The sequence below is a fragment of the Danio rerio genome, chromosome 1 (assembly GCF_052040795.2).
Source record: "Danio rerio strain M-AB ecotype USA chromosome 1, GRCz13ab, whole genome shotgun sequence".
NCBI classification, from domain to species: domain Eukaryota; kingdom Metazoa; phylum Chordata; class Actinopteri; order Cypriniformes; family Danionidae; genus Danio; species Danio rerio.
Genome location: NC_141021.1, coordinates 3087562 through 3114870, shown reverse-complemented (window position 1 = coordinate 3114870; position 27309 = coordinate 3087562). Strand labels below are relative to the sequence as shown.

Genomic DNA, 27309 nt, shown 5'->3' with positions numbered 1-27309 from the left:
GAGGCAAACACAGGAGGGGAGTAAAAAATCATCCACGGCAGAGCTGAAATACTAAATGTGTCGCCGGTGGGTGGTTTGATCACAAATATCGGTAACATCATGTCAGAAACTTTCCTGTGATCATCTATATAAAAGTGTGTGACTTTTCCGCCCACACAATCATAAAAACGTGTGATTTAGTTTATTGTTTACCGTTCGCAACAATACAAATGAGGGGCTGAACTTTTCACCTCAAAGCAAAATTCAGAAATATGGAGTTGCACAGCTACTGCAGCCATGTAATGAAATGCGGTGGAGGCTGTTGTTACAGGTACCATAGCACATATTTATCTCCTCCCACAATACCGAGCAATAAAGAAAGTCTTATCATAGGGAGAGAGTGGCATATTTACAGCTTAAGAGCTTTGGTAAATTTTAATTAGCCTAAATTAGCTGTAAATCGCAAGGGAGCCCACACACACACACACACACACACACACACACACACACACACACACACACACGCACACACACACACACACACACAAACACACACACACACACACACACACACTGATGATGATTATGCTAAAAGTTCATCACAGCCCACATGCTATAATCATGAGTGCTTCTGATGAACAGGTACTGTAGGATCTGCTGCTTCCTGCATTATATACAGCGGGGGAAATAAGTATTGAACATGTCATGTTGTTTCCTGGGAATAATATTTCTAAAGGAGCTGGTGGCATGGAGTTGAACCAGATTTTGGTAAAAATACAAATATTAAAATAAACAAAACAAAAATCTGTTAAATCTGTTGAGTTGCATGTAATAACAATGAAATGATATGTTCTATAAAGCTGCTTCTGGCCATGACATGTTCACATCTAAATTTTTATAAGAGACGTGTTTAATAAATGCGTCAATAAATGGGCCAGACATTTCTGACTTTCCATACTAAGAGGCTCAGGAAATGTTCTTCCAGAAGCCCATAAAGATACATTGCAGTGACAAAAGCTGCACAGTTTTTGAATAAAAAAAGACATTAAATAAATGTTAATTTATAATTTACAAACGGTTGCACAGTTCAAAAAGTTGCTCAGTTATTTACTGTAAACCTAGGGGAAACACTGTAAACATGACAACTTTTTTATATAAATTGTTTGCATAATGTAGTTTGTTAAATGGTGGTATTTTACTATATTACAAATGTACCAATTTTTTCTATGTAAAATATAATAAAACATACATCTGTTATGTGTCAACATCATAAAATAACAACAACAACAACATTATTAATGATAATAATAATAATGATAATAATAATAATAATAATAATGATGATGATGATAATAATAACAATAATAATAATAATAATAATAATAATAATAATAATAATAATAATATTTAATAATGGTTATAATATTATTTAATAATAATAATGAGAGCAATGATAATAATAATAATAATAATAATAATAATAATAATAATATAATAATAATAATAATATTAATAATAATCACAACAACAATAACAATAATAATATTTAATAATAATTATTATTATTATTATTATTATTGCTATCAGTATTATTATTAAATATAATAATAATAATAATAATAATAATAATAATGTTGTTGTGATTATTATTATTATTATTATTAAATATTATTATAATCATTATTATTTATTATTATTATTATTATTATTATTATTATTATTATTATTATATTTAATAATAATACTGATAGCAATAATATTAATAATAATAATAATCACAACAACAATAACAATAATAATGTTTCATAATAATAATAATAATAATTATTATTATTATTATTATTATTATTATTATTATTATTATTATTATTATTATTATTGCTATCAGTATTATTATTAAATATAATAATAATCATAATAATAAAAATAATAATAATAATAATAATGTTGTTGTGATGATTATTATTATTATTATTGCTCTCATTATTATTATTAAATATTATTATAATCATTATTAATTATTATTATTATTATTATTAATATATTTAATAATAATACTGATAGCAATAATAATAATAATAATAATAATAATAATAATAATAATAATAATAATGGGGGATGCAGTGGCGCAGTAGGTAGTGCTGTCACCTCACAGCAAGATGGTCGCTGGTTCCAGCATCGGCTAGGTCAGTTGGCATTTGTGTGGAGTTTGCATGTTCTCCCTGCGTTCGCGTGGGTTTCCTCCAGGTGCTTTGATTTCCCCCACAGTCCAAAGACATGCGGTACAGGTGAATTGAATAATCTAAATTAGCCATAGTGTATGAGTATGTGTGGTTGTTTCCCAGAAATGGGTTGGGCTGGAAGGGCATTCGCAGCATAAAAAGGTGTTGGATAAGTTGGCGGTTCATTCCGGTGTGGCGACCCCGGATTGATAAAGGGACTAAGCCGAAAAGAAAATGAATGAATAATAATAATAATATTAATAATAATAACACAATGTTTCCATGTTTTGCAGATATGATGTGAATTTTAATATTTTTTTTAATAAACTTCAAAGCCACATTTTGAGGTTTGATGCTTTATGTTAGAGATGTGTTCATACTGTATACCTAACTGTAAGATTTCCCCTATATTAGGCACCAGATTCAGCAAAGTTCAGCAGGTCGACCCGGAGACATGAGAAGAGACCAAACTGTAGTTAGAATGGTTTATTCTGCAAGCCTGACAACACAGGATGGACAGGGATATTTATACACAGGGGCTGATAGCAGAAAGGCACTCCAAATATGGGCTAGTCATACAGCATTTTGTCTTAACATGAATCAGCATATTTCATATCTGAGCATAGTGGAATTTTCCAGCGTGGGTGAAGCTGCGAAATGAAACCAGACCATGGCCTCAGACTTCTAACACCTGCAAAACTGAAACCAGACCATGGCCTCATATTTCTGACACACAAATACATATACACACAAAACCACAAGCACTTCTGCACGTAGCTGCAAACACACTAAAAAGAGGACAATATGTTCTCTCAGTCCCCTCTTTTAGGCCAAAGGCCTAACGCAGAGGAATCTATCATATCGTTGACCCATCATACTATCCATGGTAGCATAAACACGATTCATCAAACATTGTAAAAGAAAGGGGCCACAGCAACAAATAAGAAGGAAAATAATACATACAGGAATTATCATAGTAAGGAAAGGAGTCACCCAGCCGAACAGACCCATCATCCAACCCCAAGTTGTGTCGGGAACATAATCTGAAGTCATAGCAGTTTTTAACCCTTGGAGAGTAGACATAGCAGTACTCATTTACATACCTCCCCCTGGGATGCTGTTAAGAGATCTAGAGCCATTCTATTTTGCAAAACCATGGTACGTAGATTACCCAGCTCCTTATTCTGGGCCTCATTTATTATTTTTTGAGGCATTCAGAAATAGGCCCATGCGATAGTCCAGGGTCTCGATTCTTAGTAGAGCTTTTCCCACACCTATTTGCGGAAATAGAGCCAATACCATTTTGTTACCAGTGGTCCATAATTTGAAATCCTCGGGCACGTCAGTACCCCATACAGAGTCATGGGGCTTCATTTCAGGGACACTGCGTTTAACTCTTTGCTGTACTGACAGGACCTGGGCTGTCACAATAAAAGTGTGATCAGTCACATGCACAGGGGCACACTGCCCCGTCCAGTTTGCAGGTAATGACATGTAGGCGTTTTTCCCACACAACCACCACCCACCCTGGACCACATAAGTGCCATTTGAGGGTCCTGACACATCAACTGGGGCTCCTTCTCCGGAGCAGAAAATCTGCTGACAGTTGACAGTGCTTCCCATAAAATGAGAGCCCTTGGTCTGGTTGTAGCACACAGGGTGTGTAATAGAGTGGTTAATAAAAACCTTGTGGCTAATAGGTGCGGGTTTAGCGTGGCCAAATTTTACCCAAAATAGAGCATCACATGTACCATTTCTAATGCCAATCCGGTATGGATCGTAGTCATCGACAATTATATATGGATTCTGGTACCCTGATCCTGCAAAAGTGGCAAAACACTTAGCAGCTGTTTTATTCATGGGTTTAGCATAAAGAGGGGTTTGCTTGGCTGAATGAGGCATAACAGAACATACATAACAACCAGATACATTATATGACCTAGCTAAAACTCATTTACATATTGATACCACATATTATTTCAATTGGATTGTCAGCCCCATCCTCTGCCCATCCAAATTCATGATCATGTGTCCAGCGTTTCAGCCTGGCTGCATTAGCTTGAGCAACAAGAAAGAGAAACAGTCCCAATGTCCATAGCCACTTCATGCTTATCCTTCTAGTAGTTATGCTGCGTGGAGGTGCTAGCTGATGTGGGGGCCCCCAAAGTATCTGTAAAACAAAGAGAGTCTGCAGACAGATTATCATAGTACAAAACTTATACATTTTTATTATTCAATAGGTGCTCGTTTTATCCTGGTTGCATGGATCCACTGTGGAGAAGAGGAGGTTAAAACGGCGGTTCTGGTTACAGCCACGACATCCGTCGGGGGGCCATATTTGGGGTCCCCCAGTTCTGTGCTCATTTTATTGAACTGTCTAATCATTACTCTGTCACCAACCTTAAAGTGGTGTGTTCGGTCTACCGGCATCGGGGCTGAACCAGAATGTATATTAGTCCAGTATGCATGCAATGTTGTTAGTAGCTGTTGTGCACATTCACTCATATGGATATCCAGAGAACCGTCACCCAGTGTGGTACCCCTTTGCCTCCATGGTGAGGGAAAGGGTCGTCCCATCACAGTCTCATAAGGAGAGAGACCGTGAAGACTTTTGTGAGGAAACATCCTCATGTCTGCTAAAACGAGAGGTAGCAAGGCGAGCCAATTTGAGTGCCCTGCATGTTACATAGCCTTTCTTAATTTGTCCTTGATGGTCCTATTAGTTCGTTCTATTATGCCAGATGATTGTGGATGGTAGGGAATATGTAGCTGCCAATTAATTTGGAGTTCTTTAGCTAGATTTTGTATTACTTTTGCAGTAAATGAAGTTCCTTTATCTGAGTCTATGGCACATGGTATACCGTATCTTGGAATGATTTCTCTTGTCAAACATCTGACAACTATATTAGCATCTTCTTTACTGCATGGGAAGGCTTCAACCCATTTTGAAAATTTGTCCACAAAAACCAGTAAATATTTATTAGGACCCCTCTTTGGCAGATGTGTAAAATCTACCTGCCATTCCTGAAAAAGTGTTTCAGGAAGGGGCAATTGTTGATGTTTAGCTTGAGGTTTAGTGATATTATTTTGAGCACATATCAGACATGTATCTAGCGTGTTATTGACATGGTGCTGTAAATTATTGATGCATAAAAAGGAACTCATTGTGTCTATTAACTCATTGTGTCTATTAACTCATTGTGTCTATTAACTCATTGTGTCTATTACCCCTCTTCGGCCGCGGTGTGTAACACCGTGAAACTCGCGGACAAGAAAAGGTGCACAGGATGATGGCAGGCATAAACGGCCTTTGCCATCTAGCATTATTCCATTAGGATCAGTCGTGGCGTCACATTCAGACCAGTAAGTATGGTACTAAGTATTTAGTAAGCTGCTGTTTTAGATGTATTAGGAGCTCCTCCTGATCATCTTTCCACGCGAGGCGTGTTTTTATACGAGTACGTGTCTTTTTATCATCTGTTTCTTCCTTAACAGTTTCTGTTTGTACTATATCAAGCTTGCGATCAAGAGCAGGTATTTTTGTTGTTATTTCTTCATCGTCATAGGACGAACCCATTTTGGTTTGAAGGATAAATCGATAATCTGCCCCAATTAGTTGGCAGTGACGCGAACTGCGCAACAGCATGTCTACAAATTGCAGTGGTTTGTCCACTTCTGGTAGAAGAGATATAAGATCTTTAAGAACAGAGGGTGAGGGCGGAATTATCTCTATCCCTCGTGGTTTAGCAACCCATACAGCAGCCACATTAGAAGCTGAAGTAGTGCCCTCCGTGCTGTTAGAACGGTCTGGTTTATTTTTTATTCCATTTCTGTCAGTGACGGATAAATAGAAGGCACTGTAGGAGAAGCACTTACAGAGCATGAAGCTGCAGGCGGAAGCCCCGTATAAGGGGGTGGTGATATCATAGTTGTCTTAGCAGCTGTGAGAGAGCCCCTCTTATCTGCCTTACGGGCAGTATTGCTTCTGCTTTTGGGTTTGGGGACAGATTTCAAAACGGTTTTAGGTGTAAAAATGCCCTTTTTTTTTTTTTTTTTATCCCTCCATATGGAGCTCATTTTATACCATGTGTCATATCCATTCATCATATATTGGTCATTCCATTCTGGATCCCCATATCAATTTGTAAGCTAACTGAAGGAAACCTGGGTCAAATGTTCCTTCCCTAGGAAAGTCTCTCCATTTGAGATTGTCCCTCTGTCCACCCAGCTAAATTGGACAGCCAGGGTTCAGTGTAAAATCCCCACCCACATCTATCCATCCATTGCTTTGGACTCTCACTGGGTTCTGGTTTTGGATATCCTTGTCCCATATTGCTGAAGCTGGTGCGTAATACTTATTTACTAAAATTTATTAAATCCCCTGATTTGTGGAACCCAAATTTAATCGGGTACAACAACACAAATCCTTCTGTGCAATTTACTGTTTGAAGTAAACTTGACAGGCTAGCAAGTGTCAAATTAATAAATTTTCCTGATTTGTGGAACCCAAATTTAATTGAGTACGACGACACAAATCCTTCTGTGCAATTTACTGTTGAAAGTAAACTTGACAGGATGTTCTGTGCTCTAGAGCACAGACCTCTCTTACCTAATTTTAACTAAAATCTTACGATTTCCTGAGATACACCGGAGCAGGCAGTGTGAATAAAAAATTCTCTTACCTGGTCAGATGTATCCCGGACGAGCCCCCAGATCTGTAAGATTTCCCCTATATTAGGCACCAGATTCAGCAAAGTTCAGCAGGTCGACCCGGAGACATGAGAAGAGACCAAACTGTAGTTAGAATGGTTTATTCTGCAAGCCTGACAACACAGGATGGACAGGGATATTTATACACAGGGGCTGATAGCAGAAAGGCACTCCAAATATGGGCTAGTCATACAGCATTTTGTCTTAACATGAATCAGCATATTTCATATCTGAGCATAGTGGAATTTTCCAGCGTGGGTGAAGCTGCGAAATGAAACCAGACCATGGCCTCAGACTTCTAACACCTGCAAAACTGAAACCAGACCATGGCCTCATATTTCTGACACACAAATACATATACACACAAAACCACAAGCACTTCTGCACGTAGCTGCAAACACACTAAAAAGAGGACAATATGTTCTCTCACTAACACTAAATAGCAATATTAACACAGCGTTTCTCATTTGTTCAATGGTGCTTCTCCAATCATCTAAATTAGGCCTAACTAGCGTTTCTTCCCATCTCAGTCCATTCATATGTCCCCACGGCCAACATCAAAAACTCAAATCAAACATGTAAAATGGATTGCACTATTCTCTGAGGATCCTCCTCTGAAAGTTAACCACTTTTTAGTTTCGACTGTGTGTAATTAGTTGCTGAATTCAAAGGCAAATGGGCTCATCTTCTGTTTAAACTCACTACTGGACACAAGGATAAAGACTGATTAACTGTGAAGGCAGATTTATATAAACACGCAATTAGAGTTAATTAAACTTGTGTCTTCTGTGATGAATAAATATATGACCTCCTCCTACTCGTGTTACACAAACAGGCTCTGGTCCAAAAACTAGTCAGCTGCCTATCGGTGTTGGTGAAGCAGCTTTGAAACTGCAGTTTTAGATCAAATGCAGACTGATTATTAGCTGTAGCTTACTTCTGGCTTTATGAACTAAACTGTAAAATTGAATTTGGCTAATTTTGCATGAATAAAGCACACATGATGCATGATAAATAAAGCATCACAAATACTTCAAGAGTTCACACTTAGCTGATGATTGATTATAAAGCATGTTTGGCATGCTCTCCCAGGAGAGAGCCCTGAGCTCATGAGATCCTTAAGCCTGGAGCTCCCTCCCATTTCCAAGGCGAGAGGGTAGATCTCGAGAACTCCCTTGCCACGTGAGCACGGGGAAAACATGTCAACTACGCACAGAAATGCAGACTGGCTTGGTAAGGACTTGAACCATTGACGTTCCTGTTGTAAGACAACAGTGCTAACCACTGGGCCACCGTGCCGCCAAATCTAGGAAAAGAGAGGAGGAGTAGGGGTGGAGATTCTTCAATGTGAAGATAACTGAGGTAAGAAACTAATTATTTATGGTGATTTAGGAATCGTGAATCATGTGTTAGCTAATGCGGGGCCAGCCGTGGTTAATCATAAGCACGTGATCCTTTCCAAATGAGTTAATATCCTTCACTTAATGAGATAAAATTGTCATCGGATGTATGCACAAACTGGAGTGCGTTCAGGGCAACAAATCAAAATAAAAAGTTTTGTTTATTTTAAGAGAACTATGATAGATAAATTACTATATATTAACAATAATAGCAACAATAATAATAACAATAATAATTAAAAATTTATTTAAGGAATAATTTCGGAGAGAATTTTAGAAAAAAATATAAAATTGCATTTCATACCGTTCCTAAAACTTGTTAAAATATTAATAAAAAATAAAATATTAATATTAAACATTAATAAATGAGCTGAATAAGTTTCACGTCTAAAAAATGCAAGTAGAATAAAAAGTTGGAGAATAAAAAACACGATTTCCAGGGCACTAAGTAATATGTTTTATCATTACTTAATTTGTTTAAATGGTATACAAAGTTTGTATAAAGATATTAGATCAAATAATTTTAACAGTGTGCATTATATTGTGACAATCCAGTTTTGCAGAGAGCAAAATAATAATAATGAATTTAGCAAATTCTAAGCAAGCCTTTTAAACTAAAATGAGCCATTTAAATCTTTCAAATCTGACAATGGGAAATTATATTCCCTATTTATGTGCAGTGCATTAATGGATTTTCAAACCAGAGATTAGTTTTCCAATATATTACTAATTTACCAGAGTATACCAAGGCCCTGTTTACACTGCCAGTTAAATGTGACCCAATTCCGATTTTTTGCTCATATGTGACACAGATTGAATCTGTTCTATGTCCGTGTAAACACACACACAAAAAAAAAAAAAAAAAAAAAAAAAAACGCATGCATTCGGATATTCAGAGATCGGTTTCAGGCCTCCTTCATATGTGGAAAAAAATCAGATATAGATTGCATATGTGACAATGCGACTGTCATGTAAACAGGCAGATCGGATTTATTGAGGCGTTCCATTCTGTACATCATTAAACCAGTGACAATGTGGTGCTTCTCTGCTGTTTAGTGACATAGAAGGAACAGCGTGTGCGGAGACACCAATGCAGCAAACAACAAGAGGAACATGGAGGAAAGTGTTCCTCCATGACCTGAGATCTCTCTCATACCCACAAATTCCTCTGAATAGTGGAAGTGGTATGATTATTACTAAACGTATACTGTATTGACCGCGTCTGCATCGCTGTGCACAAAAGAAACAATTAAAGTTTGACACCCCTATATATATATATATATATATATATATATATATATATATATATATATATATATATATATATATATATATATATATATATATATATACACATATACATATACATATATATATATATATATATATATATATATATATATATATATATATATATATATATATATATATATATATATATATATATTTATATATATATATATGTATATATGATTGCAGCGGTTAGGTATCATATATCGATTTTGCTCGCTTTATCACAAACTAATTAAGTTTATTTAACTTATAAAATCAATTCAGAGAGTTGTAACAAATATTGTATTTCCAGTTTCTTTGCAAAAAATGTTCTGTGGACATGTGTATACATGTTATTATTAGACATGGCAACTGTCAATCAATTATTGGGCGGGGAAAACAACACTCTTACATCACGTTACGGTGGGCCTCAAAAACACTAAGATTTGGATCCTATAACGTCTGTACATTTTAAAAATTAGGTTTATTGTGTTTCTATCACTCCAATATGACTGTGGACACACTATACCTACACACAGTTCCGTCCAAACAGCTTTCAAAAGTTGATTTTCACCATAGGTGCCCTTAAAGTAATAAAATCTTAAAATACTGGCACTCTAGAAAGCGGCCACATATGGCACTTTTTTTCTGCAGCACTTTATTCAGCAGCTGTGAATTAAGCTTATTAATTCACAGCGTTCAGATCTGAAGATAACACCAAAGAAATTAGCAGAAAGTGAAATTAAATTTTTTGTTTTCTCGTCATCCAGATATAATAAACACAAGAGTTTTGCACAACCAACAAATGACGGCTAAGACACAAAGCCATGAATCATGCAAACTGTGGCAAATTAGCAGCAGTTTGTTTTTGTCACAAGCACTCAACCTGCTAACTCTTAAAAAACCCTTAAAAACACTCAGCAGACCCATGAAACAAAGCTGGCATCTGATGTGTTTTTAACAAAAGTATTTTAAACAATCCCATTTGCATGTGTCTGTGGCTGAGACAAATAACAGACAAACCTTTTTAGCTGTCAGCAAAAGTGATCGTCATTTGCTTGGAGTCGTTTTTCACCATCACAGGCAGCTCGCTAGAAAATAACCATAAAGTAGAAATAATCAATTCATGTGCAAACAAAGAGACTTTTTTTTAATGCATGCTTTACACTATAGGTTTTCCATATTTACACCAACAATGATGGTCATAATAAGCTGACGTTTGAATCCAGGGCCAAAGGTCAGCATGGGAATAAAGACCAGATGAAATTTAATCAAAGTAGAAAAATGAAACTCACGAAAGGTTAAATAGGGCACACAAATGCCATCAAAATGCCATTTAAACAAGCCTTGCCCTTTCATAGGTTTCATCACATGACACTCTGGAGAACATTGGTGATGTTTGTGTAAAAAGGTCGTAAATGAAAACAAAGCCTTTCGTTTGAGTTAGGCCGACAGTCATCATCAGCAATGGATTGTTGCGATGAAGGAAGGGAAGAAGGATTGCCAATACACTGAAAAAAATATCATACACTCAAAACATTAATTAACAATGAGCTGAAACAACAAATCTTTTTGGTGTTTGGGGGAGGACAGCGTAATTGTTATATGTGCAATCCACTTAAAATTGTAAAAACTCTTAAGTTAACTTAATTCCTTCATGTTGCCCCAACACAAATCAATTATGTAGAACCCAACATTTTCACGTTGTACTTGGAACAAACTATAAAAATATATTGTAATATTGTTGGAAAACAGGATTCTGACCAGAAGCAGGAAATCAGAGCACATCACACCTGTCCTCAGGTCTCTACACTGGCTCCCAGTTACATTCAGAATAGAGCTTAAAGTAGTTATTATTACTGGTCTATAAATCACTAAATGGCCTAGGACCTCAATACATTACAGATATGCTCACTGAATACAAACCCAACAGATCACTCAGATCTCTAGGAACAAATGTTGATTGATGTGTGTATGCTCTATGTTCGTATTTGATTGTGTGTGTACATGGCTATTTCAAGATGGCGACAGTCATACCGTATGTACCTGTGAAACGCTGCGGGAGATAAATACTTTTTAAGAAATCCCATGCTCATCATATGATGGTCAACTATCGCTGTAGCCACTGAGATAGTAGCCTGCTTTTTTCTTTATCTCATATGTTTGGTGATTGTTTGTACTGTGTTGATGGATGAGATGTCTGTCTGTTTTTATGTTTTGCAGAGCAGGAACCTGCTGAAAAACAGCATTCATGCTGAGTCAGGCCCAATTATCTTTTAATCTTTTCCTGTTTAAAAAATTATAAATAAATATATAATTAAAATAAACTACAAGAGTTCAGTCAGAGCAGGGTGAATCTGCCTTCAGCCACTAACAGCGCCCCCCACTGCTGGAATCAGCTTCCAGAAATGATCAGATGTGCTCCAACATTAGGCACGTTCAAATCAAGACTGAAAACACATCTGTTTAGCTGTGCCTTTACTGTATGAGTGCCGCGCTACATCCGACAGATTGCACTATTCTGTTTCTCGTTTTCTTTTTCATTCTTTTATAACCTATTTTAACTCATTTTAATTTGTTTTTATCAGTTTTTAATCATTTTCATTGTCTGCATTTTATGCTCCTAAACTTGTCTTTTTTATTCCTGTTTATGTAAAGCACTTTGAATCTCCACTGTGTATGAAATGTGCTATATAAATAAACTTGCCTTGCCTTGCCTAATATTGATTGTTTTTTTCTGTTTTTCTCAAAATAATTAAAATTTGGTTCAAACTTAAAGGTGCAGTAGGTGATCTTTGACAGTGCTAACCGGCTAGCATTAATCTATGAAACACAGTCCCACCCCTGCCGTCTAAAGCCACGCCTCCTGAAATACAAGCGAGCACCTCTGCGACTAGTGCTTGACCGGCGTGCATGAATTACACACATTACTAAGCCATACTTACATGCTATTTCAGAGCGAACATTCAGAGTAGCATGGTAAACAATATAGAGAGTGCGTCACAGGTTGTCATGGTTTAAAAATGAACCGATGTGATGTGAATATAAAGCAACTTCACCTCAGTATAGCAGGCTAGGCGGAATAGTGCCGTTTACTGATGTTCTGTTGTTAAACTGAATATAAATCTACATTATCAATGCTGTAAAAGGCCCTTATGAAACTGAAAATAGTCACATCAATCTATCGCCGGAAGATTTCAGGGGCTGAAAATATACTATAGTAATTTATAGTAAATACTACACTGTAAAAAATAAATCCGTAAAATTTACGGTAAAAAAACGGCAGCTGTGGTTGCCAGTACTTTACCGTTAAAAACACGGTACAAACCGTAAAAGTAATTTTTTTCATTTTTACGGTAAATTACCATATTTTAATAATTTATCGAGGTAATATGTCTGTATTTTGAATGATCAACATCTACACATCTTTTGTTACATAGTTAGACAAGTTAGCACACCTACATGCAGGTGGTGATGAGAAAGTTACATAATGAGCCAATGCTCATCACAATCAACTTTTCCCATAAGCAGAAAAGACTATCAGCATATAGAAGGTGGTCAGTGTCATTCACACAGCTACTAAACACCAATATGGTAACACGCATAAAATTAAATTAATGAAATAAACATTGTTTATCAACATTATATGTAACATAAATCTCTAATGTACATAACTGATGGGGAAACAACTAAAAAGATCCACATTAATGTCATAAAAAGTGATGTGCCATGCAGGGAATTCTGGGAAAGTCAATTTACGGTTATTAACCGTATATATTAAGGAAACATACCGTTAACCAGGTTACGGATTTGTACTGTAGCATTTTTACAGTTTTTTACCGTTGAAATCACAGCCATTTTTTACAGAGTAGTGTTTTTAACTATACTGACACATCCAATAGAGATGGAAATGTTGCACAATCAGCTAAAACGTTACTGGAATTGTCTTTTTATGTATGGGAAATATATATTGCATCACCAAAAACGCTAGAGGTCAGGTCCATGTGTTGTGCGATAAGTCGATATATCAATTATTGTGACAGGCGTACCTGCATCTCACAGCTGCTGCTAGTCAGACATGATTTGAAACAAGTTTTCAGTCACAGGAATTCAATTGTATTTTTGAATGAAAACATACAGTACAGAGGTCCAGACCTTGTGAGCTAGGCTATAAACCTGATAATAAGAAAACAGAAAAGAGCTCTGGCCTTGTGGATAGTAAAAAACTTCAAACAGTCCAAGTCAATCAATCTCTTTTTGTCCACTTAAAATAAAATTAAGAATGTTTTTGGCATTTTTCATTAGCTGAGCAGTCAATACACACGTACATGAACCCTACATACTACGCCTAACCTATTAAACCAGCTGCTCCTTTCAGAATTATTTAATTTCTTATTTGAGGGAATATTTGTTCATGGTGACAGTGGACCTCAATATGAGCAAAGCTTGTGAAATTTAATTAAATGCGAGGAATTTAGACAGACGTGAATAAGTGCTTATAAAAAGAAAATACCTTGAACTGGGGCACCGCTGATATTTTACATACAATGCATCTACTTTCTAAAGCGGCACATAAAAAAATAAAAAAAGTCAATTCTATCACCTTAAATCGTTTCTCACTGAAGTTCAATGATAAATGCCTGGTGGGAAATGTAATTATCATCACCTTTTGAGACGTGACACAGGCTATACATCACCCACTCCATTCCCAATATCCCTTCCAACACTGCGATTAAAGTGTATGTATAGGAATATGCATAATTTCTCATGACTGTGACACTGAATCAACTCAGCTTATTGAAGTGACACAGAAATGGATATTCTTCTGTCAAACTGAATGTCATTTACAAAGACATTTTGCGTTTTCATTTTATGAACTTTTCCTCCACTATATTACACATCTTTTTGTGCGCATCACATACTGTCATCAGCAGTTCTTTCTGAGACTTTAGCATGGGGAAACGTGGGAAATTTTGCTTTTAAGGATTTTTATTGTTGTTATTTCTTATTTAAATTTGTCAAGGATTCATCTTAAAATTCTAACCCTTTAAATGACAGACTGACCAATTCAAAATGTCATGATTATGATTATTTAACTTACACCACTGTCTACATTTTGATTAAAAAAATAAGAGGCTTGTAAAACGCTTAAACAATAATAAAAGCATGTGTTAGTTCCAGTCGGTAGTTTAGTTTTAACGATATCTACTAGCTAGTGTGCCCCAAAAAGAGTGACAAATTTCGCGTTTAGAACATATATGATATAAACATCCAAATGAATCGGTTCAGTTAATGAATCAATGACTCGCTAGTAAAGACATAACTGAACTGCTGACACACAACAAAATGATTTATTTATAATAATGGTAATGAATTACAATTTTTACTAAATCATTCAGGTTCAATAATAAGATGGTCCCTAGTATAATTTGTAAATGAATCAGTTTGGACGAACGAATCAGTCAATGACTCACCCATACACTTGTGATTCACAAGTCGTTATCGCCTACTGGAGTGAATGATGCCATTGAAAGTCCTGGAAACACAAAAAATTAGATGTCACGTTAAATAATTAAGAAGTAAGCTTGATAATTAGTTTATAATATAATATTTTCGTGATTCCTTAAGTATGTTTATCTAGCTAAAGAGATTTTGACGTCAAACGCTTCTCTGAGGTAAAAGTACCGTTAGGTCGACATGAGTTCACACGCTGTTTTCTTGACGATTCCTGAGGTTAAAACTACCGAGTCACCGATTGAATTGATACAGGAGAGCTCATTTCAGTAAGTTGAAAAGTATCTTTCAGCAAACCTTTTAATTCGTGTTTATTTCGTGTAGAAAAGAGGAAAGTGTTGTTGGACGCGCGCTAAATTACAACACCTGCTGTCACTCAATAATATCCAGCTCCAGACCCACACACGTTTTAGGCACAGCACACGCGATCTAGGCAAACCATATGGTAATATATGTGTATTGTTATTAAATAGTGTACACAATAAGCAATAGTGTATACTATTTCTCAAATGCCGATCAAGACGGGCGAATGGGTTGTGTTGTTTCCCATCGCCATTCAATAATAGACTGAACAGTTTTCTATCAGTCATCATAGATGATCAGTCAATATTTATCTGACTGAGTCAGTATAGCAGATACTTGTTTGCTGGCTTTGCTGAAACATTTTTCAGATATATATATATATATATATATATATATATATATATATATATATATATATATATATATATATATAAACTGTCTAAAATGGACAGGTTTCATTTATATAATGGATTTAATATAATGAAGGAAATAATATAGTTAGTATGTATAGGCTATAATACTTCTTCATATGTAATACAAACCTTTTTACATTTAATAAATGTTTAACACTATATTAACATTTTACTCAAGCAATTAAATAGTATTTATTTGCCTAATATTCTAACAACACGTATTAATGATTTCCCACATTAAATACTATAGTACTTTATAGTAATATGTCGTTTTTTTTGCCATAAAGTACTAATTTGTAGTAATTATAGTTGCAACTAATATAGTAGTACAAACAACTGAACTGTTAATTATTAATTAAAAAAAAAAAGTAATAGTTTTGTTAAAGATAAAGTAGTTTAGGTAAGCTAAATTATCCATAGTAGTGTATGAGTGTGAATGCAAGAGAGCATAGGTGTTTCCCAGTGTCGGGTTGCAGCTGGAAGGACATCCGCTGCGTAAAATGTGCTGGATAAGTTGGCGGTTCATTCTGCTGTGGTGACCCCTGATTAAAAAAAGGCTGAAAAGAAAATGAGTGAATGAGTGAACATCTAGAACAGGGGTGTCAAACTCTATTCCTGGAGGGCTGCAGCCCTGCACACTTTAGTTTCAACCCTGCTCCAACACACTTACCTGTAGGTTTCAAACAAGCCTGAAGGACTCAATTAGTTTGATCAGGTGTGTTTAATTAGGGTTGGAACTAAACTGTGCAGAGCTGCGGCCCTTTTGGAACTGAGTTTGACACCTGTGATCTAGAAGATCAGCACTCACTTGTCCAGCAGGACTTTATTATCTGTCTTATTTATTCTCACAATATCATGTATTTCACATTTGTATCTCGCCGTTGGTCAACATAGAACCTATTGCATCAACAAGCACCTTCAAACGTTTACCTGTTGGTGTGCCCTATAAGTAAACTTTACACCAGCAAACCACATGTCGGGGTGCTATAGGATGCATTATTTATTGTAGCCTAAAAAAGATGGACATTCAGAGAACTCCTCTTTGATGATGCACCCTCAGAGGCATCTGTTCTTATTTGCTATATCCACTAGCTGGTTTCATTTCAGAGTTTGTAGAATAATTCTTGACTGACAGGCCATATTTGTCATGCTGTCTGTAGGACTTCACACAGAGGCTGGTAAGACGAGAAGGCCATGCGAGGGGCTGCAGACTCCCAGACCTGAATCCTGCAGCACTGATAAGCTGCACCTTGGAGGACCATGCCGAGCGTTCAGGAGCCCAGATCAGCAGGACTCAAACAGCATCTATGGGAGAGAGCCGCTGGCTGCATTTCACTGTTTATTATCAGGTATGCACAGAAAGTGGAGCACAGCAAAGGCTAATATAGTGGAACTCACAGACGCCGAAAATAGTTTCTCAGGTTAAGATTCTTTAACCTGTTTCAGAGGTAAAATTCCCAAATTTGAATGCTGTGAAGTGCACTACTATGATTTAGCATATTGAATGGGTGAAAGCGCTTTTTATAGTTACCCTTTTATATAGTTTGCATTTCCTTTTTTGGTAAACTGGACTTAAGCAGTTTCAATTAATATATATTTACATCAGATGTCACCTACACTACTGTTGTCTATTGGAAGAAATGTGTCAATAGAGCTGCCATTGTAGTACAGGGGTCCGTTCTTCGTACCTCGCTTAAATGATCTAAGATGATTTGGCAGATCCTGGATCTTTTCATCTTGATAACTGATCTCTTGCTAATTTGGTTCTTCAAAAAAGTTCCCGAATCAGATTAGAATGTCTGGATAAACTGATCTGAGATCGCTGGGTGTGTTGTGAAGGACAGATCTATCGATCCTCGAAATCATGATCAGCAATGCAACGATTGGCTGACGGCACAGCAGCGTGATGACATCATCTGATTAATATTTAATTATCCATGTGAGCAAAATTACATAAAGTTAGCAGTAAACCGTTTGTTAAATATGACATGCAATAACCTTCCACATTTGTTGTGAGCTGCAGGCTTTACACTTTCATGTGTCGAGTATTCATCAAGTATTTCAATGCATATCAATGTATTTAGTTAAACATTTAGAAAAGATTTTCTTTATTATAGTAGCGTTTTTTTAATCGGTGTAAAGAATAACTGGTTGTTTACAAAAGCATTTTGATATTGGTGAAGGCGTCTGCAACTTTTGTGAAGCATCATCACTGGCATATTAGCTGTCAAAACATGTTTATGAATGCATAAATGTATTATTGCTTTAAAAAAAAAAGTCACATATTGTGCATTTCTATTATACACAATTTGTACTAAAGCGATCTAGAAAGTTCATATCAATAAGTTTTCTCTTTGCACCAGCAGGTGGCAGTCTTTGTACTTTCATTTCGAGAGTGCAGATTGCATAAGATTTATTAATATGTATAACTTTATTTATTTTATTAATAACTGTAACTATATATATATATATATATATATATATATATATATATATATATATATATATATATATATATATATATATATATATATATATATATATATATAGAGTTAGAAAATATGTACCATTTTCCCAAGTGTATATAACTACTACTGTAAGAAAATATCAGAATTCAGAACTTTCTGTATTATCTTTACTTGAACTGAGCCGGTTCTAATCCTGTTTATATGAATTGAACCTGCTCCCGATCAGGTTTGACCTAGCAGAACTGTTGCTATGACAACAACTCTCGAATCAGCTTTGAAGAACGAAGAATTTTCTTGACAAGCAAAACATTTTGTCTTGTTTTGAGAAATGATATACCTATATTAAGTGAGTTTCTCCTTAAAACAAGCAAAATAATCTGCCAATGGGGTAAGCAAATTAATCTTGTTTTTTCTTTTGACGTAAGTTTATTTTGCTTAACCCATTGGCAGATTATTTTGCTTGTTTTAAGGAGAAACTCACTTAATATTGGCATATTATTTCTCAAAACAAGACAATGTGTTGTGCTTGTGTAGAAAATTCTTCTTGATTTAGGAATTTTTAGATATTTGGGCTAGAAACAAGACAAAAAATCTAAGCACGAAAAGCATTTTTTGCAGTGTATCGTTGGGAGTTACATAGGAACGTTGTGTACTTGGCTGTATATCTTATCAGTGAAGAGAAAGTGACACAAATTTCAATGCCTTCCGAGTGACCCGAAGGTCCGTTCTGAATGAATGGTGAAAATAAAAAGGGATATCAGAGCTCATTTCCAGCTAAGTTAAGGGAAATGACACTAGTTAGCTAACCTTTTCTTTCCCATACACACGTTTTAGATGCCATTTATCAAACTTGAGGTAATGAACTGATTCTTTTACTATATTAGACTCGTCACGATACTGAATTAAAAGAAAAACCAGCAATTACCCGCTAACATTAAAGGCACTGTTGATGGCTTTCTTAAAACGGCGCTGATTTGATATTTTGTTCACGTGCTCAACAGAAATGCTTGTGATTGGCCGAGAAAGTCATCAGTTCTACCTCCGCTGTTTACAGAGTACAAACCAATGACTGTAAAAAATATGGACGACGCGACAGCCCTTTTTCCCATTGAACGCCTTGAGGGCAAAACGCCTGCTTGACGGGCACAAACTGTCGCAAAAGACTGCTGAAATTGGAGCCAGACATGCGCAGAAGGATTGTCTGATGGAGCCAGAGGAGGAGCCGCGAAAATGAGCAGAGTCGAGCTTCCAATCAAACGCTTTATGTAAAATCAACTACGCCCCCCGAACTTCTCAGCATGCGTTTGCTGTCATATCAACACAAATGGATGTAATAACGTTAACAAATATGAGGGTTTTATATATTCAATCGCGCCAGCTCCGGACTGCAGCGCATAACTTACTCGCGGCGTCGCGGGCTGATTCCGGCTCGCATGCGGCAGCGCCTGCTCGCTCGGCCGCCGCATCTGGCTCGATTGACTCGGACTGGAATCGGGCAGTGAGTCCAGGCATCCGGAGTAGGTCCAGCAGAGCTAACATTAGTCAGTCTGAGCTCTAAGAGATAAGTCTCCGGCAGGCGAGAATCTAGCCGGAACTGTGTTTTGCTATCTGGGTGGCTAGGCGTGTATCAGCAAACTAATAAAGCCCGAAAAAAGCCCTGAACTTAGCGAATAAACAGTGTTCCACCAGGATCATGTATGTCAGAAACTATAGTTTACTGCTGAACTCATTTTGTCATGGTAAAATAACACAGAAATCGAATAATAACACTTCAGTCTACTTCAGTCTCCTGCCGAAGCTCAGATGCCGCGCTTTGAGAAACTGTCAATCACAGCTGTCAATCACGATGACACGCCCAGCATTAAATTACTGCTAAAAACAAACTGTTTACAAAAATGAAGATCTGCACCTATTTCAGCACAATAACCAGTGCCTTAATCGACCAGAACTATCTTTCGGGACATTTTATTGCAAGTGTAATATTTTTTTTTATTTGGGCTCAAGTCTCCTTCATTAACACGGAGGAGGCGGGCTTTATGACTTGTACTGCAGCCAGCCCCCAGGGGGCGATCTAACGGCCGAAACCTTCACTCAAACGTAGGCTTGCGGCACACTTGGTACAAACACAGACGAGTGATTCGCTTAATGACTCGACTGATCTTCACGGCTGCTTCGTGTATCTGTGTTTGCACTGTGTGAAGAGCAGTAAACTGAGTGCAAACACAGACACACGGAGAATGGAGTGCGAAGCAGCCGTGAAGATCAGTCGAGTCATTCGTGCTTATCGGCGCTTCAAAGTTAGCGGGAAATAGACGGTTTTAAAACTTCAGTACCGGGACAACACTGACCCGGGCGTGCTACAGAGGACTGCAGTGTTTTATCGCTCACGGGGATACATAGGCTGAAGCAGGAAAGCGTCCCCACTGTGTTTAACTGGTCCCATGAACTAAAGCATAGGAGGACACTTAAGTGTATTACTCTTATTGTGATGTTGTTTGATGCTAAATTGCTTTTAATTGTTTAAATTAAACTTTCTGAATGATTTTAAAGTGATGTTTACACCTTTTCTGCATTTTGAAATCTCTGCAACAGCTGGACTGGCCATCCAGAGCCAGAGATATATACACATGTACATATATCTATGATTGGGAGTTTTCCCAGTGGTCAGTATGCCAAACATCCCAAGTCTCCCGGAAGTTGCGGGAGTATCCCTAAAATGCATAGACACTCCCGGATGCCTGCAAATGAATGATAATCTCCCGGAAATCGTGCGTCTCCTGCCCGGTCCTTAAATATGTTGCACAACCCTCTCTCCACTGCATCCCTACTAGCTCTTCAGGTACGTCTCGGGCAACTCACCCCCACCGTTCTTGAGGTACGTCGCGTGCAACTCACCCCCACCGCTCTTTAAGTACGTCTCACGCCCGCATGCCCCCCTTCACAGATACGTCGCTCACTACTCAACCCCCCATTTTACATCACTTTTCGCACGGGCATCACCCCACAGTCCAAACACATGCGCTATAGGGGAATTGGATGAACTAAATTGGTCGGTTCATTCCGCTGTGGCGACCCCTAATAAATAAGGGAGTAAGCCGAAGGAAATTGAATGAATGAATGAAGTTCTGAGCTGAAACTATTTACCTTCAGCCTCATGTATTTGCTTGTTTGACATCCTTAATCTTTAGCTGCAGGGTTGTGACATGACGTCTTACTGTATTCAGATTCGGCTCTATATATTCCGAGCGCATCTTATCTGATGTTAGACGCTGTTTGACATAGTTATGCATCTATATTCTTTGAGTCTGACCTTGCATCTTGGGCAAAGTTATAAAGGCTCTTTTGGATGGTTGATTCATGCAATTTGACATTAACTGAGGCAAGACTTGCTTATAAATTCCTTTTTATATTATCCTGGGGATCCACAAGACCTTGGTCATGTTCGGAAAGTAACACTGGGAAATGGGATGCTGCCTTTAAAAATAGCTAAATGTTTGATAAAATCTTCATTTGTGATTCGGCTGGTTGTCATCTCTGGATGATGCTGCACTTTTGTCTTTTATTAAAGGGTCACGAAACACCAAAATACATGTTTTGAGCTGTTGACAGTCGTATATGTGTCCCACACTGCTAAAAACACTATTAGGACACCTATTTTACAAAAAAAGTGAAAATTGGTTGTTTTTGCGTTATTTCGAGCAAATTCGTACTTCCGGTTTGAAACTAATTTTTGAAGCTGCGTCACGGCCATGAGATCTTAGCGTGTATTCCAGCGTGTAGACTGGACGTCTGTACCTGGGAGTACTTTGTGACGTCTCTGAGTGTGCAGCATTCATTCATGAGTATGACTACCAATCAGTGCGCTCTATTGTGTATGCAGTGCAGCTTCAATAATATGCATGATAGCTGCGAAGACTGTTTTACCTGAAACAGTGTTCAGACAGCAGAGAGACGCCACGTTGTGTTGTCAAAACAAGTGGGAAAAGAATAAGAATTGTTTGGAGATACGGGTCGTCAGTGTTGCTTTCATAATTTGCTGCAGTGAAGGTTTTGTTTTCATTTTCTCACGTGTGGATCAGTGCATGCGACACGCTGCAAAAATACGTTTGTATGGAACATTGTTTACCCCAGAGCTTTTCGCATCTGGAAATGGGAAAATTCGGATTTGCTGCTCGTCTCCTTTTAAAAAAGACGCAACTCCAGTGGGTGTTGATTGTCCTGTCTCTGCAGATTTGGTAAGTGTGTGCGATCAGTGTCTTTTGTTTGTTCATTCAGATGGCAAAGTTATAGTTCGTATCGTCAGCAGTACTCTTTCAGTGTTTAAAGACAGACCTTAGTCAGAATGATTTCTAAGTTACTAAGTTTACAGTACGTTAATGTCACTCTAATATTATGGGCTGAAAGATCTGCTGTAAATGCTGCTCTCCGAGTGTAAACATGTGAACACTGCAAGCAAACTACTACCGACTGTCCTGTTGAACTTTCGCCACATTTTGTGACAGCACACTCTACACACAAACGGCTTTCTGACCAACCGAGTGCATCTGAGTTACCGAGAAATGCAGTTTTTTTTTCTCTTATACGACGTGCGGTGTCAAACAATTCACTGTCATTAAACATAGTCACTGTCTTTCTCTCTTGCGTCTGTGTTTGTTTTGCCTCGGTGAAAATCAGCGCCTACCCAAATGGAAACTCCCATTTTTATCCAAATCCTTCCCTCTTTCCCTCCCCCAACACTCCCACCTAAACAGAGCTAGACACACCCACTTTCCTGACTTTTTCCAAACAAGAGGTGTGAAAAGACCCTGCTGAAACAGGGGGGCTTCATGGCCCTTCAAATGTTATTTTTCAGCATCATAGCACTGTTCATGCTTAAAGAATGCTAAAAAATGAAATGCATTCACAGTTCCTGTCTATTAATTAAGATGTTGGGATTGAATATGTTTGAATGCATTTATTACACAGCACAACTTGCAAGTTTTATTGCATTTGCAGTTATGACTGTCAAGATTTTAGTGATTTAAGTGTTGACATTATTTGTATGGACAGAACGCTTGAATGTTCTTGAATATGAGTGGTCTAGTAATATGTTATTGTGAACCAGCCTTCCTGCAGCTATTTCCATCTCTCTGGCATCATTTGGCTAAACTGCCAATCGTCGGAAATCACGAGTTGAGTGGACTGACTGCAAAATGACTGAGAAACAAAACCTTTCCCAGACTCTTTTATAAGAGTCTCTATGAGCTCTTTTAATCTCAGCATGATGTACCACCCACTTCAGTAGCTGAGACCAAACCAGACCACCTGATGTTCAAACAGGGCGCTGCACTGCAAGTTACCTGCGAATTAAGTTGCGATCCTTTAATCTCTAATAGAGGGAGCATTTGCAGTGATTGTGCACCAAATTATGATTTAAGAGCATGATGATTTTGAACCATCGTTATTAATTTTGCAATCTTCACATTACATCTAGTTTTAAATGCTTACGTTGGAGATTCTGATAGATGTGAATAAATTGCAACAGTCTAATCAATTCAAAACAGATTGAGATCACTTAGACTTTATTTACAGTGGACTAAGTGGAAACATATCCTAGTAATATAAGTGCTTTATTCTCATTACTAAATGACCACAGACATTTTTCTTGTGTGGTTTTGTTATTGAGAGGAAACAGAGCAACAGATATTACACATTCATCTAAATGTCACTTTCAGCACTGTGGATGGTGTCTGGATGCTTGTTATCAGTATTCAAAGCTCTTTCCAGCATCTCTTTATTTCAAAATCAAAGACTGGAAAAGATTTGTTATATCAGGACACTGAATAAGTATTCAACACGTAACCATTTCTCTCAGAGAACATATTTCTAAAGCTGATGGCAGCTTCAAGGTGGCTCTCATGTGGAGAATGAAGTCACATGCATTGCTCAGGTGTGTTTTTTTGTCACAGGCTTCATTAGAGTGTAAAAATCTTGATGCTTCTGTGGGTCTTATAGGTCTGGGCGATTAATTGAAATGTAATCGACATTTAGAAGAACCTATACTTGATCTATCTTTTTTAGGTAAATTTTTTCAAATGACTTTCCCTACTGCGTGTGGAGTCACGTGACCCCACTCTGTTAAGGCTGATTTAAACTTCTGCGCTGAACGCATGTCTGTGGTCAGGTGTAGCCTTTGCGTGGGCAGATACCAACGCACCTCTCAAAAATTGCAACTACATGTCGCACGTTTGCACTATGAAGACGATTGGAAGCTGTGCCAGAGATGCATTGAGATGGCATATTTTCTATTACAATAAAATTATTGTTTACAGTGAAATATTTGTTTACAAAAGATTCAATAAATGCACGGTTTAAAATATTATTTACAGGATATACAATAGTTAATTTATTTAGAAGAAACTGCTTAATTTCTTCCTTTTTTAATATAAAAAATATTGAAAATAATTAATTTTGTTTGCAAAAGTGCAAACTATTAATTTGTGACTGTTTCAGGCAATGTGTTTTTTAATTTCAGTTGTTTAACCTTGATGTTCAATGAATTATCATTATACATAGTAGATAGTGTGTGTGTTTTCTTCAATTATTTTAAAATCAAGCAATGCCCCTTTTATTCAGAAATCTCTCGCTTGTAATATGTGAGCTTACTTACTGTACAAAACTTATCAGTGAACTATAAGTGCAGAAAAAAATTAATAAACACATGAAATAATCGTTCATTAATCATAATCTAGTTAAAATGTTCAATTAATATTTAGATTTTAGGCCAAAACGCCCAGCTCTGGGGTCTTGAGCTTTATTTTGTATTTTCTATTGGATTCAAGTCAGGTGATTCTACAGCTTGATTTTCTTTCTCTGGAAGCATCTGAGAGTTTCCTTGGCTGTGTTTTGGATCATTGTCTTGCTGAAATGTTCACCCTGGTTTCATCTTCATCCTCCTGCTAATGTAGATTTTGGACTGAAGCAGCTGATATTCATTCACACTGAGGAAGGGCGGAGAGTTGCTGAAGAACTACTGAGAGATTTCAGCTGCTGTCTGGGCTTTCACTACCTTTATACACCTCCCTTTCTTCATTTGTTCAATACCTGTTCCCTGCCTCATTTAATTTTATTACTCATAGCTTGATTTAGAAAATAATTAGATTTGTTTTCTTTTATTAAATAGATTTCTTTGGTAGTTATCAACATCCAGTGAAAATTTGAAGTCAACAGCACCTTTAGAAATGTGTTTTCTGTGAAAAGTGGTGACGTGTTCAAAGCTTATTTCCCCCACTGTAAATAAGCATTCCATTGATGTATTGTTTGTTGGACAATATTAACTAAGATTAAGTTATTTGAAAATAGGGTTAAAAAATCTATATATTGAGAAAATTACCTTTAAAGTTGATATTCAAGCATCTTTAAGTATATATTCATATGCATATAACAAATCAAAATTAAGTGTTAATATATATATAAAGTAGAAAATTGACAAAATGTATTTAGGGAACATTGTAGTCTAATGATTTTTGGCATGAAAGAAAATAAGTTCATGCAATTAGATATGGGTCGATAACCGTTGTCAAGGTATAGCAGGGTTTGGAAAAGTTAAGGTTTTAAAACAGTAAAAGTTTTCTGTTGTACCGTTCCCAAGGTATATATAAGTTTTGTTTGTTTGTTTTGTTTTTTACATGTCTATTTTATTTAGTTTTTCAGGGCAACAGTATCTTCAGCAGAAAAGGAACTTCTACATCAAAAGCCACTGGTCCAAAACATTTTAAGTGAAGTTTATTTATAAACTAATTTCAAGAGGATCATGTGCTTATGATTGCTTGCAACTGGTCCTGCATTATTCAATTCATGATTCACCAATCATGATTTCAGTCCCTACCAAGCCAGCCGACGTTTCTGTGTGGAGTTTACATGTTCTCTCCGTGCTCACGTGGGTTTCCCTGGGTTCAACAGTTTCCTCCCACCGTCCAAAAACACGCAACCTAAGTTAATTGACTAATCCAAATCGGCACCATAGACATGCTCCTGGTAAATAGTTGTCTCTTAAGAGCAATCACTATCTGTTCATTAGCTACTACAGCAGAGGAGTTCACCAGATCTACCTAAGCTCAAACTCCGCTTTCGCCTTGCAAACAGGAGGGAGCCACGGGTTCGAGGATCTCATGAGCTCAGGGCTCTCTCCCGGGACAGCATGCCAAACAAGCTTTATAATCAATCATAAGCTAAGTGTGAACTCCAGAAATGTTTCTTAAAATAAAATGTATTGTGTTTGATGGCAGGAAAAGTTGTTGTTTTTTTTTACCGAGACATTATATTGGAGCAGCGATCACAATACTGTGAAACCATGATATATTTATCCAAGGTTATACCGTCAGAATCTTATACCGGATCATGCCTACAATGTATCTTTGGCTATTCTCGCAAATATATGTGTGCAATTTAAGACCAGAGATTGTTTTCCTTCATAAAAAAAAGATTTGTTTTGTGTCTTTATTATCTATTTTATGTATCTAATTATCTATACTATGTGCTATACTGTAAGGGCTTGAGCTTTTCTTTATCATGCACGATCATGAATAGACCCATTGATTGGTTCTGAGCAAAGCTGAACTTTTCCACCTGTTTCTTTTCCTCTGGTGGTAAACAGATCCTCGCTTCGCAATACGGCGCATCAGATCATTTAAATCAATACAGTTGTTGCTCCGCACCTTCATCAAATGGCATAAACATCATTAATACAAATTAGGACAAAAGGTGAGCATGTCCTTTCCATTTCCATTGACGACACAATTAGGGGCATTGAAATATTAATCTCCATTTGTATAGAAGCCTCGATGGATCGCATGACCTGTTTGTCATAATCCTGCGTTCCGAGACTCAGGAGAGAAAGTCGGCTGTGCGCTGATAAAGGAAAGAAGAGCCGCTAATTAAAATGAAGGAGAAGAGAACAGATGGCTTCTTCACAGCTGGAAACTTGACTGTGTCTGGGACAACACAGCCTGGTATACCACAGGGATAAATATGCTGCCCCTTTGTTTTG

At 37.0% G+C, this 27309-nt stretch overlaps 3 long non-coding RNA genes across 15 annotated transcripts in view; 1 reads left to right on the top strand and 2 right to left on the bottom strand.

The window, feature by feature from the left end:
• Positions 1–27309, bottom strand: part of LOC141384360 (uncharacterized) — a 212912-nt gene that overhangs the window by 169727 nt on the left and 15876 nt on the right. For 2 of the 3 annotated variants that reach the window (XR_015476092.1, XR_015476093.1), the window contains exons 1-3: positions 15269–15713; positions 15058–15119; positions 10607–10674 (exon numbers count right to left, since the gene is read on the bottom strand). This is a non-coding gene — a long non-coding RNA (uncharacterized LOC141384360). Of the gene's footprint in view, positions 1–10606; positions 10675–15057; positions 15120–15268; positions 15714–27309 lie in introns of those variants that run through there. The other variant, XR_015476094.1, reaches the window with a different exon arrangement.
• Positions 2673–7026, bottom strand: LOC141384356 (uncharacterized). The gene is made up of 2 exons (XR_015941909.1): positions 5430–7026; positions 2673–5378 (listed from the first exon to the last, which is right to left on the bottom strand). It is a non-coding gene; the product is annotated as an uncharacterized LOC141384356 (long non-coding RNA).
• The window catches only part of LOC147846642 (uncharacterized), a 91667-nt gene continuing 79417 nt past the window's right edge, over positions 15060–27309 (top strand). For 3 of the 11 annotated variants that reach the window (XR_015476078.1, XR_015476077.1, XR_015476076.1), the window contains exons 1-2: positions 15062–15366; positions 16974–17162. This is a non-coding gene — a long non-coding RNA (uncharacterized LOC147846642). Of the gene's footprint in view, positions 15367–16973; positions 17163–25228; positions 26554–27309 lie in introns of those variants that run through there. The other 8 variants (XR_015476079.1, XR_015476081.1, XR_015476080.1 and 5 more) reach the window with 5 other exon arrangements.